The following is a 17,034-nucleotide window of genomic DNA, read 5'->3' as shown; positions in this document are numbered from 1 at the left end:
CCAATTATTTCACGTATTAAAAATTTACTCAATTGCCAGATTATGAATGTATGGTCCCGGCTCTCCCTGTTACCGTTGGAGCAGCCAGGACTATCCCCCAGGCACAAGAGTCGCAGCTTTCTCATGCACGTTAGGATAGCTACCCCGATCACGTTCCTTTTCTGCTGGAGTTTGTTTTCCTCAGCAGTTCTCCCCCCGTTCATATCCTGGATCCTGCCGATTTACGCCAGATTGTCGTGGAAATTTGACCTTTGGAAAAAAAATGCTCGACTCCTGAGTCTCGTTTTGGGACCTTTATTTTACTTGGTACCAAGGAGAGAGAGAGAGAGAGAGAGAGAGATGGTCTCCACTAGCAGCCGACCGTACTCTCCAGTTAAAATTGCGTCCTTTTATACAGTTCAGCCCAGTAACAACAGACTTATTGTATCCGATCATTGTACAGAAGTATTACCAGACTCTAACAATATACTACCGTTCACTAAAAAAACTATCTTGCAGAGCTCAGTACATTAGTTTCCGTCTCTGTGGCCACAGCAGACTAGACTCACGCCTTATCTCGCAAGAGTTAGCACGTACTGTTCCCTATTTGGACACAAGAGTCTTTGCTTCGCCGTCTTCTTGACCCTAGTCACGTATCTTATTAGCCCTTTTCCTCTACAGATCTGTGCCGCTTGATTTAACTTTAGAGGAGGTGACAGTATTCAAGCCCCGCCATAACTGTTGATACAAGTTTGAGCTGGAATTGCCACTTTGCCCATGAGATGACTTTCACGAAATTCTACCTGGACCTCTTGTAACGTCCTTGGTCACCAGCCTCTGACCTGGCTGACAGCATATCTGCATCTCATGGTTCATCCAGGGCTTCTGACCAGGCTGTACGCTGAATGATTTTGAAGGGACATACTCGCCTGCAGCTGTTTTAACAAAGTGCATTACAAACATGGTGATTCATTCAGATCTCCGGATGAGTCCCTGAACACGGCTCAGTCTACAGACTCAAAGCAACTCAGCAGCCGCCTCACTGCCTCCTGCGGTCACCTCTTTGTTGTCCCAATCTCTGGAGCTTTGCCATTTGGCCTTTGCCGTGTGCAGGTAGGAGAAGGACAGGCAAGTGATCTGTTTTACCGAATTGTGGTCTGGGCAAGGAATGGTAGGCATTCTGATCCTAGAATAACAGTGGTCTACTATATTGGGGCCTCTGGTGCTACAGGTTATATGCTGATGGCAATTGGGCAGGGATTTCTTCAAACAGCCTGGTTGAAGTCTCCTACTGTAATTTGAAATTCATCGGGATTGACTATTTCTTGTTTGTAGACATCATCATACAGTATTGCAAGTGCTTGATTATAGTCGGCCGCTGGTGGTATGTACAGGATCATGGTTAAGAACTGCACAGGAAAATGGAATGGACGGTATTTGATAATTCGGTGTTCCACATTGACCAAACATGAGTTCCACAAAACCGGTACATTAGAGCACCGCCAAGAGTTTATCATGAAATGCACACCTAGTTATTTTACTTTTTTCTGAATCAGCAGTGTGATCCATTCCGTAAATTGAGAAGGCTTCGGGTCCGATCGCTATATCTGTCGTGCTGGAAGGAAGCCTTGTCTTGGTCAGACAGAGAATACAACAGCTTCTCATTTCCCTCCGATACAGCAATCTTCCCTCAGGCCCTTAATTCTTTGCAATAATAGACCATAAAGCAGCGAGGAAACCTGAAGTCAGTGAGCAGAAAATACTCTGCAGACGCCGGGGTCAAAGCAACACTCACAACATGTGAGTGTTAACCTGAAATCAGAGACAGGCTGTTTAAATCCACCGCCCTGGAGCCCAGCGCGCATGCGCACGGGGTGTGACGTGACGTCACCAGGCGAGAGGTCCGGCGCTGGTTTCGAACCCAGCGGCGGGTCGCGGCTTTAATGAACATCGGGAGGCGGCGTCCCGGACGGAGGAGCGGCCGGTACCGGAGCCGCACTCTCTCTCTCTCTCATCGCCTGCCCTGTGCTTCGAGTCGCCGCCGGCCTCAAATTAGGAAATTGCGGTTTATTTATGTATTGAGAACCAGGCACTCCCGGCCCAACGAGGCCGCCCCGCCCCGACAATCACATCGGTTTAACCCGTCTAATCACAGGATAATTTACAGCGACCAGTTCACCTACTAACCGGCACGTCTTTGAAATGGTTGGGAGGACCCCGGAGCCCCCTGAGGCAACCCACTCCTGTGGCCATTCCCCAACAACAGGTATGATCACTGTGGAGACTGTTGGGGTGGTGACCCAGCAGAGGGAAGGTCTCTTGCACCGATTCTGACTGTGATTCAGAAGGGAAAGGGGGAGAGGAAGTGAGCTGTGCTGATAGGGGGTTCGTTAGTTAGGGTGTCCTGTGGACGAACGAGATTTCCGGATGGTATTTTGCCTCCCGGGTGCCAGGGTCCAGAATATCTCAGACAGGGTCCTCAGCATCCTTAAGTGGGAGGGTGAACAGCCAGAAGTCGTGGTCCATGTACATGGGAACGTGGGTAGGAAGAGTAGGAGGTTCTGCAAAGGGAGTTAGGTGCCCACTTAAAGGGCAGGATCTCAGGATTGCTACCTGTGCCACGTACTAGTGAAACCAGAAATGGGAAGGGTATACAGTTTAACACATGGCTAAGGAGTTGATGTAGGGGGGAGGGCATAAGATTTTTGGATGATTGGGTTCTCTTCTAGGGAAGGCAGGGCCTGTACAGGAGGGACAGTTGGCACCTGAACTGGAGGGGTACTTGTATTCAAGCTGGAACGTTTGCTAGTGCTGGAAGGTGGAGTTTAGAGTTGCAGGGAGATGGGAACCAGAATGCCAATATATTTAGTTGAGAGATTGTGGAGATGGGTGTTGGTAGGAGTCAGGAACAAAAAGGTTGAGCATGGTGCGGTTAGTGTCCCCAGCTACGTATATCTCAATGCATGAAGTATTGTCGGAAAGGCAGATGAGCTTGTGGATGGATCAGCACCTGGAATCATGATCTTTGTAGCCATTAGTGAGACTTGGTTGCAGGAGGGGCAGGACTGGCAGCTCAATATTCCGAGGTTCCGTTGTTTCAGATGTGACAGAGTGGGAGGGGTTAAAGGTGTAAGGGTGGGTTACTAGTCAGGGAAAATGTCACAGGGCTCAACTCGTCTAGTGAGTGCTATGGGTGGAACTGAGAAATAAGACGGTATGAGCATGTTAACGGGGGGTAAATTACAGACTATATTACAGTCTGCGGGGTTTAGCCGAACACATTTGTTGAGATCATAGACTGTTGGAAGAAACAAGGTTGTTATTGTAGGGAATAGTTTTTCAAATATGTTGAGGAAAGTTTCCTTAATCAGTAAGTAGAAGTCCCAATGAAAGAGTGTGTGATACTTGATCTCCTACTAGGGAATGAGATAGGGCAGGTGACAGAAGTTTGTGTAGGGAAGCACTTCATCTGGCAATCACAATGCCATTAGTTTCAAAGTAAATATGGAAAATGGTAGGTCTGTTCCACGGTTTGAGATTCTGAATTGCAGAAAGACCGAGTTTTGATGGTATCAGAAATGATCTGGCAAGTGTGAATTGGGACAGGCTGTTTTCTGGCAAAGGTGTGCTTGGTAAGGGGGAGGCCTTCAAGAGTGAAATTTTGAGAGCACAAAGCTTGTATGTGCCTGTCGGAATAAAAGATAAAGTAACAAGTGGAGGGAACCTTCGTTTCAAGAGATATTGGGGCCTGCTTAAGGGAAAAAAGGAGGTGCATAACAGGTATAGGCAGGTAGGAGCAAATGGGGTGCCAATGGAGGAAAAGAAATGCAAGGAACACTTGAGAAAGAAATTAAGGTGAAAAAGAAGGCATGAGGTTGCTCTACCAGACAAGGTGAAGGAGAATCCTAAGGAATTCAACAGATATGTGAAGAACAAAAGGATTGCAAGGGATAAGAACTGGAAGATCAGAATGGTGATTCATGTGTGGAGCCAAAAGAGATGAGGAAGATTTTAAATGCATTTTTTTCTTTTGTATCTGTATTTACTCAGGACACAACAGGAGGCAAAAAGGCATCCACTTCATGAACCCTGTACAGATTACAGAGGAGGAGGTGTTTGCTGTCTTGAGGTAAGTCAGGGTGGATAAATCCCTAGAGCCTGGCAAGGTGTTCCTTTGGACCCTAGGGAGGCAAGTGCAGACATTGCAAGGGACCTAGCAGAGATATTTAAACCTTCTTCAGTGACAGGAAAGGTACCAGTGGATTGGAGGATAGTCAATGTTGCTCCACTGTTTAAGAAAGGTTCTGAACATGAAACAGGAAAGGTGGAGGAGGAGAAGATGGCGGTGCAACGGCAGCGCGCGCAGCCTCTCCGGTGGTGACATCTGTTATCTGTCAAGTAGGGGACCGTGCACAATTCTAATTTGATGGAGACGGATGTGAAAGTACGGAGGAACATCTGGAAAGCTTCTGAAATGCCCGCTTCGCTGCTGCTGCTACTGTGTGGTAACCAGAATCTCCGGAGCAGAAGGCCCAGAAATCCTTGGCTTTGCTTGTTTCAACGGCCGGGGCGACGTCGAAGGTGCTTGGCAGAGGATGGCGCTCGGAAGGCTGTATTGGAGGGGCTGGTCGGAGGCTCGAAGTTTTCGGACAGACGGACTCAGTGTCGGCTGTGGTCGGCTGCTTCCAAGGCATCGGCAAGTTGTCGGTGCCTGGAGGTTTATGGCAGGGAGTTTCTCCCTTTTGCCGCCTGTTATCGGGGACTCAGGAGTCGATCGACTCGCGGACTTTTGAGACTTTATTTACCATGCCCATGGTTTGTTCTTCATCAAATCATGGTATTGCTTTGCACTGCTGTAACTATATGTTATAATTATGTGGTTCTGTCAGTGTTAGTCGTTGGTTTGTCCTGTTTTCTGTGATATCACTCCGGAGAAACATTGTATCATTTCTTAATGCATGTATGCATTTCTAAATGACAATAAAAGAGGACTGAGTGTTCTCATAATCTAATCTAAAATTATAGGCCAGTTAGTCTGACATCAGTAGTGGGCAAGTTATTGCTATGTATTCCGAGGACTGGATTTATATATGTATTTGGATAGACAGGGTCTGCTTAAGGATGGTCCGCATGGCTTTGTGTGTGGTAGGTCATGTCTAACCAACCTTGTCAAGTTTTTTAAGGAAGTTTCCAGGAAAGCTGATGAAGGCAAGGCAGTGGGTGTTGTCTTCATGGACTCTAGTAAGGTATTTCAAAAGGTGCTGCATGAGAGGTTGGTCAAGAAGATTTAGTTGCTCGGCATTCAATATGTGGTAGTAAGTTTGATTCGACTTTGGCTTTGTGGGAGAAGCCAGAGAGTGGTGGTAGGTGGTTGTCTCTGTGACTGGAATCCTGTGACTAGTGGAGTGTCTTGGGGATCAGTGTTGGGTCCATTGTTGTTTGTCATCTGTATCAGCAATGTGGCCGATACTGTGCTTAACTGAATCAGCAAAGTTGTGGATGGTACCAAAATTGGGGGCGGGGGAGGACTATCATGGCTTGCAGAGAGATCTGCATAAGTTGAAAAAATGGGTTGAAAAATTGAGATGGAATTTAATGCAGATAAATGTGAGGAGTTGCACTTCAGTAGCACCAACCAGGGTAGGTTTTGCACAGTAAATGGTAGAGCACTGAGGAATGTGGTAGAACAAAGGGATCTGGGAATACAGGTCCATGATTTGTTGAAAGTGTAGGTAGATAGGGTCATAAAGAAAACTTTTGGCCCATTGGCCTTTAAATACCAAAGTACTGAGTACAGGAGATACGATGTTATGCTGAAGTTGTATAAAATGTTGGTGACGCCTAATTTGGAGTATTGTGCGCAGTTTCTGTCACCTACCTACAAGAAGAGGTAAATAAGGTTGAAAGAGTACAGAGAACATTTATCAGGATGTTGCCGGGTCTATAAAGAAAGATTGAATAGGTAAGGGCTTTATTCCTTAGAACATAAAAAAAATTAGCGAGGAGTTTTAATGGAGGTGTACAGAATTATGAAGCATGTAGTTAGGGGAAATGCAGGCAGGCTTTTTTCACTGAGTTTGGATGGAACTACAACCAATGCCTATGGTTTAAGGGTGCAAGGTGAAAAGTTTAAGGGGAACATGAGGGGAAACTTCTTCACTCAGAGGGTTGTGAGAGTGTGGAACGAACTGCCAGCACGTGGTTAATGCAAGCTCAATTTCAACATTTAAGCAAAGCTTGGAGAGGTACATGGATGGTCAGTGTATGGAGGGCTATGCTCCTGGTGCAGGTCGGTGGGAGTAGGCAGTTTCAGCATGGACTAGATGGGCTGAAGGGCCTGTTTCTTGTGCTGTTCTTTTCTATGACTCTATTGCAGGGGCCCCAACCCTTCACAAGCCATGATCAATGATCTGGGACCAAGTGTCTTGCATCCACAGTTGCCGGTGGTGCAGAACAGGGCAACTGTGTGTAGAAAATGATCAAGTGTACAGGATATGTGTGAGTGAGAATGTTTGACTGGTTGATTATCTGTCATATCAACAATGACAGTGAAACCCGTGTGAGAATTTTTTTATTTATAAAGTGCAAAACCTGTGGCACTGGGGCAGGTCCATTGTTGACCCAGTGGTATGAGCAGTTGTGACGTGAGTATCTGAAGTGGATAAATATGATTTCTACTGTGCCTTGTCATGCCCTTCGCTCTTCATGAGGCATTCCAGAACCACCTTCTAAATGTTGGATTTCACTATCAATGTCATCCGCCAGTCCACTGGACCTGACTTTGCGTGCCAGGACAGTCCTATCCCTATCTCAGATCACATTGTCATCTGAGTATCCAGTGGGATCTGCCTGCGATTGGACGATAAGCATTTTTAGATTATGAGAACACTCAGTCCTCTTTTATTGTCATTTAGAAATGCATACATGCATTAAGAAATGATACAATGTTTCTCCGGAGTGATATCACAGAAAACGGGACAAACCAAAGACTAACACTGACAGAACCACATAATTATAACATATAGTTACAGCAGTGCAAAGCAATACCATAATTTGATGAAGAACAAACCATGGGCACGGTAAATAAAATCTCAAAAGTCCCCGAGTCAATCGACTCCGAGTCCCCGAAAGCAGGCGGCAAAAGGGAGAAACTCCCTGCCATAAACCTCCAGGCACCGTCAACTTGCCGATGCCTTGGAAGCAGCCGACCACAGCCGACATTGAGTCCGTCTGTCTGAAAACTTCGAGCTTCCAACCAGCCTCCCAAGCGCCATCCCCTGCCGAGCACCTTCGACCTCGCCCCGGCCGCTGAAACATGCAAAGCCGAGGATTTCGGGGCCTTCTGCTCTGGAGATTCCGGTTACCACACAGTAGCAGAGGCAACGAAGCGGGCATTTCAGAAGTTTTTCAGATGTTCCTCCGTACTCTCACGTCCGTCTCCATCAAATCAGAATTGTGCACAGTACCCTACTTGACAGATAACAGACGTCACCACCGGAGAGGCCGCGTGGGCTGCCGTCGCGTCGCCATCTTCTCCTCCTCCATTTCACCAGAGATGCTTTCTCTAGTGGGCAAACTAAATATCACATGGCAAAGTCTATGACTCTGGCTCGAAATGAGCTCATCCAGTTCAGCTTTTTAAAATTTTTTTTAAGCGTGTCGCACCAGACAGTCAGCCATTCTTGTCTGGCGCGTGGAGTCAGGATTAATTGGGTCACTTTATGAGTGTTCCTGACTCGACCCTTGTGTTTTTTTTAAACGAGGCGGAGTGGCTAGCTCGACTCTCAACCCAGCACGGATGGAAAGCATGCTCGGGGGTGGCCCGACCTGGATTTGAACTCAGGAACCTTCGCTCTGGAGTCTGGTGCAGATCTCATTGCGCCACCAGCCAGCCGTCCAGTTCAGTGAAATAAGGAGGGCAGTGGATTACTTTTTAAATAGCCACGGATTCAGAAGTGAGGCTGTTCAGAGAGACCTGAGATTTTATACATGTCACTGAAAGTGAATGTGCAATTAAGATGACAAAATAATTTAAATATAGAATGCTGCAGTTACACTCAGTGGCCATTTTATTAGGTAGCTCCTGTATCTCATGAAGTAGCCACTGAGTGTATATTTATGCTCCTCTGCACACCACTGTAGTAACGTGTGGTTACTTGAGTTACTACTGCCTTGCTGTCAGCTTGAACCAGTCTAGCCATTCTCCTTTGATGTCGCTCTTTAACAAAGCTTTTTCATCCCCACAGCTGCCGCTCACTGGATATATTTTTTAAAATTTTTGCCCCACTCTCTGCAGACGCTAGAGACTGGGGTGCATGAAAATCCCAGGAGAACAGCAGTCTCTGCGATACTCAGACTGCTCCGTCTGGCACCAACAAACATCCCACAGTCAAAGTCACTTAGAGCACATTTTTTAAATATTCTGATGTTTGGTCTGAAAAAAAAAAATGAACCTCTTGACCATGTCTGCATGCTTTTATGCATCGAGGTGCTATTACATGATTGGCTGATTAGATGTTTGCATTAATGAGCAGGTGTACTTATTAATGTAGCCACTCAGTGTATCGAGGCCCTGGGGAGGTGGTTTCTGGAATATTGCAAATGAGTGTGATCTCCGTCCCAGCCTGCGGTAAGAGTCCACCCCAGACGGCCCTCGAGGTTGAGTCCATGAGTACATTTAAGAGAGAGCTCAATAGATGTTACGGTACCTGGAATGGCCTGCCAAGGGCAGTGATGGGAAGCGGATGCAACTGGAACGTTTAGAGAGATATGTGAAAGGCAGGGAATGGGGACAGGTGGATCCTGTGCAAGAGGATGGTATTATAAAGGGCTGTTCATCTGCTGTACTGTTCTGCACTCTGTGTTGGAGGAACCAAAATAAATGGAGTCAGTGCAGGGAAGATGCATCGAAGGAAGAGATCAGAGGTAAAGTGATGAATCTCACACTGCCCCTTCTTACATTGTTCTCTCAATCTCATCTAAAACCAGCCCATCGATTTGAACATCTCTTTTCAGTCTCTCCTCGATGGGGAATCTCACTGACTGCTCCAGTCACTCCAGATAATCATGATCCCCATGACATTACAGTCTCACGGATCCCTCGATGTCCTTCCTGATGGACCAGCTGGTGCCCAGTCCATGATTTGTAAAGACTTCAGAATCAGGTTTATCGCCACTGACGTGTGTGAAGAAACTTGTTGTTTTTGTGGCAGGTGTATTGTGTAATGCATAAAATAAACTACAAATTACAATTAAAAAGGTGTTTTATAAAGTTAAATAAAGAGTGCAAAATGAGGGTGAAAATAGTGAGATAGTGTTCATGGGTTCATTGTCCACTCACTAACCTGATGGCAGAGGAGAAGAAGCTGTTGCTAAAACATTTTGTGTGTGTGTCTCTGTGTCTTCAGTCTCCGTGTGTGTGTGTGTGTGTGTGTGTGTCTCTGTGTCTCTCTCTCTCTCTCTCTCTGTCTCCCTCTCTCTCTCTCTGTGTCTTCAGTCTCCTGTGCTTCCTTGACAGTGCAATGTGAGAAGGTCGTGTTTTGGGTGATGGAATCCCTGATGATGGATGGCTCCTTGATGGGGCTGGCTGAGTTTATAACCCTCTGCAGCTTTCGCCCATCCTGTGCAGTGACTCCTCCACCAGACAGTGATGCAGCCAGCTGGAGTGCTGTCTAGGGTACCTCTGCAGAAATTCGGTGGAGTCTCTGACATACCGAATCACCTCAGTCTCCTAATGAAATAGAGCCGCTTACCACCATGTCCTTGCTTTCCTGTTTAGTGTCCCCGCCATTAGCAGATCTCTTGTTAATCATCAGGCTGGTTTTTCATGTAGGACTTCGCAATGCAGAAGTCCACTTCCTCGGCTCCCATATGGCTCAAAGGTGCTTTGATATCACCTGTGAGTATGTTCATTGGCTCTACCTCCATCGTGATCTCAGGCAGAGAATCTCAAAAGTTTCTGTCCAGGGATTTCTAATCTTTATGCAGTGATCTGTGATCTGACTGTGCCCTAATTGAACTCTCTGCCTAGTCTTGTGCTCAAGTCTCTGGAACTGGACACAAGCCCCTGATCCTGACCCAGAGGCAGGATAATCATAGAGCACTACAGTACAGCAACAGGTCCTTCAGCCCATCTAGTCCATGCTAGCTGGGTTTTCTGCCCAGACCCATCTATTAGTAGCTCTACTTTTCCCTCTTACCCATGTACCTATCTAAACTTCTCTTAGCTGTTACAATCAGTGTCAGAGAGACCCAGGAGATTAAAGTGATTTGTTCTGAGTCACTACCCTGTACTTATTGATGATTTTTGTAACTTTTTACAGGACATCAAAGGTGGAGGAATTGCGACTGGGTATCTCAGACAGAATATCACAGCAGGTCTACACCCCACTCTGCTCCCCAGCACCTGAATATCATCGGCCTGTGAACATGGAAGGAGAGATGCTGGTTTGTTTCACTTCAGACCCCAGGCAGTGAGGACTGTTGCAGGACACTGACCGTGACACATTGGGGAGTGAGACACTGTCTACAGCGGGGAGCGGAGAAACCACTTGTGTGAGATCATGAACCAATTTGCAGAGAGGCCTTGTAACTTCTTCCAGTCTGTGAAGGAGCGGGCAGTGATCACTCCAGTGCAGATTGGGAAAGGAACACCCACTGCAACGAGAGACCGTGTGTGTCACGCTGGGGGAGGTGAGCTCACCTGATCTGTGACTGGGAACGTGTTCTCCACATCCTTGTTTCTGCACCAGGAAACATTCCTTCTTTTGACTGAGATAAACTTGATCCATTATCCTGAGAATATTCAAATCTTCTTTCTACCTGTTTCCATTTGAGTAAGGTAGTTAATTCGATCATCTTTTTACTGACTGATCACTGAGGCCCCGGGGAAACATTGTCACCCTGCTTCGAGAGAGTAAAGGGACTCACTTGGTCATCCAACCTGATGAGACACCGGCAAATTTGTCCTGGGGAGAGACCATTAACCTGCTTTGCATGCAGAAAGGGATTCACTCTTTCATCCCACTTGGTGAAACACCAGTAAACTCCCACCAGCTCTCACTGTGGAAGGACATTCAAACAGTCATTCAACCTCCTGGCAGAATCTTTTGCTGGAAAGACTTTAAGTCACTTGGCAATCTGATGAATCGGCAGCAAAGTCCCACCGGTGAGAGGCCCTTCACCTGCTGTCACTGCGGAAAGGGCTTCAAGAATTCCTTCGGACTACAGAGACACCAGCTGCTCCACACCAGGGAGAAGCCATTCATCTGCTCTGAGTGTAGGAAGGGATCCGCTCGTTCGTCTGACCTTCTAATGCACCAATGAATTCACACCGGAGAGCGGCCTTTCATATGCAGTCAGTGTGGCAAGGGGTTCACTCGATCGTCCCACCTGCAGTCACACGAATTAATTCATACTGGGGAGCGTCCATTCATCTGATGTAAGTGTAGGAGGGGATTCACTCAGTCATCCGAGCTTCGGAAACACCAAAGTACTCACACTGGAGAGAAGCCTTTCTCCTGTTCTGAGTGTGGAAAGAGTTTCACTCAGTCATCTGACCTTCTGACGCACCAACGAGTTCACACTGGAGAGCGGCCATTCATATGCAGTCAGTGTGGCAAGCGATTCACTCGTTCATACCATCTGCGTACACACGAGCGAATCCACACCAAGGAATGGCCATTCATCTGCTCTGAGTGTGGGAGGGGATTCACGCAGTCGTCTGACCTTCTGAGGCACCAACGAATTCACACCGGGGAGAGGCTGTTCACCTGCCCTGAATGTGGAAAGAAGTTCTCTCAGTCATCTCACCTCTCGAAACATCGGCGAGCTCACAGTAAAGGGACAGTGCAAATGTGCAGTACTTACGTGGGGCATTTAAACACTGCAGGTGCTGAGAGAGCGGTGAATTCACAAGTGACCGCAGGAGCTGATTCTGCAGTTATTGCTGCTGTTGATCACGTCCAGGTTTGGACCCTGGTTACTGGACACATTCAAAAATTCAAAGTACATTCATTATCAAAGAATGTATAAATTATACACCTTGGGGTTTGTTTGCAGGCAGCCACATTTGGGGTTGTTGCCCCGAGGACAGTAGGCACATTGTATTCTGCATCAATTATAAGTAAATCTGTTCTCTGTGAATGAAGTGAGCTTGTGTTATGTACCGTTCAGCTAACATACAGAAACAAACTACAACACATTCAGAGTGGATCATATTTTTGCACATTTATTACTCACTAGCAAGGGAAAACTTGCTCCAACATCATGCCAGATAATGGTTTTCAAGCTTGTGTCTCAAAGCACTTTTATACTTGGAGAGAACAGTAATTAGGTTGCTTCATTCTGTAATAGCATTCATCTGTTATCTAGTTCCTGTTAATTGTTCTTCAAATGACCCATGAAGAGGCTGTGTCCTATTTTCTGTTGTCAAAATGTTCCTGTCATGAACACACCCACCGTCCGTCATAAAACGCATGTCTTGATAAAACCTATGCAAACTTGTAAGCCTCCCATCCAAACCAACAAAACATCCTGGGATCCTACAGGTTCCATTTGTTACATTACCTTTTACAAAAATTACAAATTCATAGAGACTTCAGTGTTACAGATATATTTTAACATTTGCTCCTTTTTGTCATTTCATGATAACACCATAATCTTCGAAACACAATTGTTAAGGTATGAGTACAGTAATAAAAATGATTTTGGACGTTCATATAATGACACAGTCTCAGAACTCTAGTTACACAAAATCTCCTTTTTCTATTCTGGATCAACAGGTACCCATTTGCAATATACGGTCCTTATGCCTACTATATTACACACAAACCACAAAAGAATAACTGCTATGATTATACCGTAATGTAGGACAGTCACCCACAATCCTCTACCTGGAGTGTTATAATTGTGAAGCTCATCTTCCACTTTCTTAATCTTTTTGGTAGCCTCTCGGAAATGATCTGCAAAATGAGTTATCTCTCCTGGCATGTAAATGCAACATTCTTGCCTAATTGGTACATATGCCTCCTTTCTTAGATAAAGAAAGTCCAAATCTGTTTAATTTTTGCAAGCAACACACATCAAAGTTGCTGGTGAACGCAGCAGGCCAGGCAGCATCTCTAGGAAGCGGTACAGTTGACATTTCGGGCCGAGACCCTTCGTCAGGACTAGACGAAGGGTCTCGGCCCGAAATGTCAACTGTACCTCTTCCTAGAGATGCTGCCTGGCCTTCTGCCTTCACCAGCAACTTTGATGTGTGTTGCTTGAATTTCCAGCATCTGCAGATTTCCTTGTGTTTTAATTTTTGCAATGCTAGTGTGCAAACTGCCACCAATTTTGCCAACAGTTTAGATATTGTCTGTTGGGATTGATTGGGAACATATGCAATTTCATTTGCTAACTTTTCCATTGCTATTCAGTTCCTGTCTGATTTACTGATTCCATAGGCAAGTTACCTTCCCCAAGGACAACACTAAGTTCTTTTACTCTGGAGTTAGTGTTGTATTACAGAGGTATATACCATCCTCTAAAACACTTGTTTCCAAATTTATATCCCCATCTGTCCCCAGTGACATCCTGGCTGTACTGCTAAGGGGAAGAAGGGGTTTATGTCTCTGAGTCCCAGCATCATTGTTCTAACGTATCCAGGGCAGAGGGCTTGGGCTATTTAAAGTAACACTTCATCCCCGTTCCATAAAAGGGCACACCCATTTCCACATGAGACTCGATATCCATACAAACCCAGCAGCTAAGGACATTGGTCCTGTTTGCACATTTGTAAGAAAGTGTTTGTAGCAATTGCATCTGTCAGAGAAAAGAGAAAGGCTAACCCAACCACTGTCACACAGAATCTCAGTGGTTTGACATGTTTTTCACACCATTAGACACCTTCTTACAGTGAGAAGTGTGAATCTTTTCTCTTACCTTGATGACTGTATTAGAACCAGCAATACCTGAACTGGTCCTTCAAATCGAGTTTCTAAACAATTTTTTTAAATGTCTGCATCTCTGAGCTCGATGACACAGCGCTCAGTCTTTGCAAATGGTTGACGATAACTGGTAATGCTTTTTTTTCAGGCAAAACAACAGCTCAGACTACTCATGTCCAGGTTATGTACATTGATCTGCTTAACTCCCAGTGGTGCATCTAATGCCAAGCACAAGGGCTGTTCCATTATGAATTGATGTGGAGACAAGCCAATGGTTCTGTTAGCAGTGGCTTGTATATTCATTAGAACCAAAGGCAGCACCTGCTTTCACAGTTTCCTCACATATTTTGCTAAGTTTATGTTTAAATCGTTTTGTTTGTCCTTTCCACTTGGCCCTCTGACTGAAAGTTGATTCACCCACAAGGCTTTACGTACTTTATTTACGTTACCAGTGAAATGGGTAAATTTGGTTTGTTTAATTAACTCTCCCCCTCTTGCCCGCATGTGTGAACTTGTGAACAGATCAGGCATTCCACAGTTCCAATTTACCTGGGGCCACAGTGAATCTTTAAGGGTGAAGCCACATACCATCATGCTGCTTGCAAGTCAGTGTTTACCACTTTACCCTTGCGGTCGGCTGGTATGCTTGTATGTCCTCCACAGTGGGAGTGTCATTAGGGCCAGCTGAATGGGCTGCTTGTTTCTGGCACAACATTTGCCTAATTCCTGCCTCTTTTGCAGTATAATCTGCTGATTTATTGTCCTCGTCTATTTGTTCGGTATGTGAATGTTTACACTGAATGTGTGATGTGGACATGAGTAAGATGATTGAGACTGCATGTGCTGAACAGCAAGGCAAGAGGCTTCCACCTCTATTGGGCCTGAGCACTGAAGTGAACAGACAGCCTTTGTCTTTCCTTCTGAATCCGAGTCAAAAAGATCTGAACAAAACACTGAAACTCCTGGGAGGCCCAAATCTGGGGAGGATATAATTGCTTCATTTATACTTCCAAGTGCTGCCTCGGCTTCCGGGGCATAACGGATCAGGTTGACTGGGAAAATATATTTTCTGGAGGTGCCTAACAATAGTGGCATAATCTAAAATCCACTGTCTACCATACCCAGTCATTCCCAGGAAATGCTTCATTTCTGTTTGAATCATTGGTGGCATGACTTTAACTATTTCTTTAATCCAAGTCTTAACCAATGACCTTCCATCCTGCAATGGGGTATTGTCCCAGATAAATAACTTCTGGTTGTAGAAACTCTGGCTTCTGCTGTGATACGTTATGATTATGACCTTCCTTAGCTAGTTTATGCAAAAGGTAAAGGGAGTCCTGCTCACAGGTTTCCCTGCTTGGGAAGGTCAATGGGAGGTCATCCACGTAACTGTATTAAAGTAGAGTTCCCTGGGAAAACTCTTTACCTTCTTCCATTTGCAATTTACATGACAAAACACTGATTGCATCAAAACAATTTTCCAAGTAATCCCAAACTCAAAATCAAACTGTCATATTGTCTTGGACAGACTCTTTTATGTTCTATAAAAGAAAGCAGTCTTATTAGTAAAGCAACTTTTAGAATTGCTCTCAGAAATATTCAAATCTTTCCAAACTTGTTAATTTCAAATTCCCAACTTAATTATCTACTAAAGAGCAATTTCCTGCAAATGCCCATTTCCCTCAGAAATATGGGCATCTCATGTCCAGAATACAGATGCACAAATTTCCACCTAGATTACAACTGGCCAGTATGAAATCTGTTTCTCTAATATCAATTCCATAAGCCAAACAACACAAACCCAAAAAAAGTGCGAGTAACTACAAAATTTAAAATAAACATGAAAAGCTTTCACATATTTTTCAAAGGACCAAGGAAGAGAGAAAAAGAACTGCTGGGTGGGGGTTCCTGACACACACAAACACGTTGATACAACCTCTTAAAGGCACAGTCTCCTAAAAACGTCTCTGTCTCCCCCAAATGACATCACAGTGTGGCCACACTTTTCATCAAGCCATTCACACTTGAAATATTACAGTAAAGAGCTGGGAAGTTGATTAGTAAAAGAGATAAAGGGCTGGAAGAGGGGGAATCTGATAGCAGAGGATGGAAGACCATGGAAGAAAGGGAAGGGGAGCAGCACCAGAGGGAGGTGATGGGCAGGTAAGGAGATAAGGTGAGAGAGGAAAACAGGAATGATGAGGGGTGTGTATTTGGCAGAAGTTCAAGAAATCGATGTTCATGCCGTCAGGCTTGAGGCAACCCAGGTGGAATACAAGATGTTTCTCCTCCAACCTGAGTGTGGCCTCATCATGGCAGTAGAGGAGGCCATGGACTGACATGTCGGAATGGGAATGGGGAGTGGAATTGAAATGAGTGGCTGCAGGGAGATCCCACATTTTATGCTGGGCAGTGCATGGGTTCTCGGTGAAGCGATCTCAATCTATGTTGGATCTCACCAATTTACAGGAGGCCACACAGGGAGCACTAGATACAGTAGATGTCCTGAACAGACTCACAGGTGAAGTGTCGCCTCACCTGGAAGGAATGTTTGGGACCCTGAATGGTAGTGAGGGAGGAGGTGTAAGGGCAGCTGTGGCATTTGTTATGCTTTTAAGGATAACTATCAGGAGGGAGGTAAGTGGGGAGAGATGAATAGACAAGGGAGTCGTGTAGGGAGCGATCCCTATGGAAAGCAGAAAGTGTTGGTGGGGTTTGGGGAGGGAAAGATGTGCTTGGTGATTGGATCCTGTTGGAGATGGTGGAAGTGACAGAGAATTATTTGCTGGATGCAAAGGCTAGTGGGGTTGTAGGTAAGGACAAGAGGAACCCTATCCCTGGTGGGGTGGTGGGAGGATGTGGTGAGGGAAGACATGTAAGATTGTAAGACATAGGAGCAGAATTATGTGAAATGGAAGAGATGCAGGTGAGGGCAGCGTTGGTTGTGGAGGAAAGAAAGCCCCCTTCTTTGAAGAAGGAGAACATCTCATTAGTTCTGGAATGAAAAGGCTTATCCTGATGGCAGAGGCAGTGAAGATGAGGAACTGAAAGAAGGGGATTGGCATTTTATAAGTAACAGGGTGGGAAGAGGTATAGTCCAGGTACCTGTGAGAATCGGTGGCTT

The 17,034-nt window shown here is 45.5% G+C and overlaps 1 pseudogene; it reads left to right on the top strand.

Moving 5' to 3' along the window:
* Positions 1-1,564: 1,564 nt before the first annotated feature.
* On the top strand, positions 1,565-12,087 carry LOC140204016 (uncharacterized; annotated as a pseudogene).
* The last annotated feature ends 4,947 nt before the right edge of the window (positions 12,088-17,034 follow it).

This window comes from Mobula birostris, chromosome 10 (assembly GCF_030028105.1).
Source record: "Mobula birostris isolate sMobBir1 chromosome 10, sMobBir1.hap1, whole genome shotgun sequence".
Taxonomy (NCBI): Eukaryota; Metazoa; Chordata; class Chondrichthyes; order Myliobatiformes; family Myliobatidae; genus Mobula; species Mobula birostris.
This window is presented reverse-complemented; position numbering and strand designations above follow the sequence as displayed.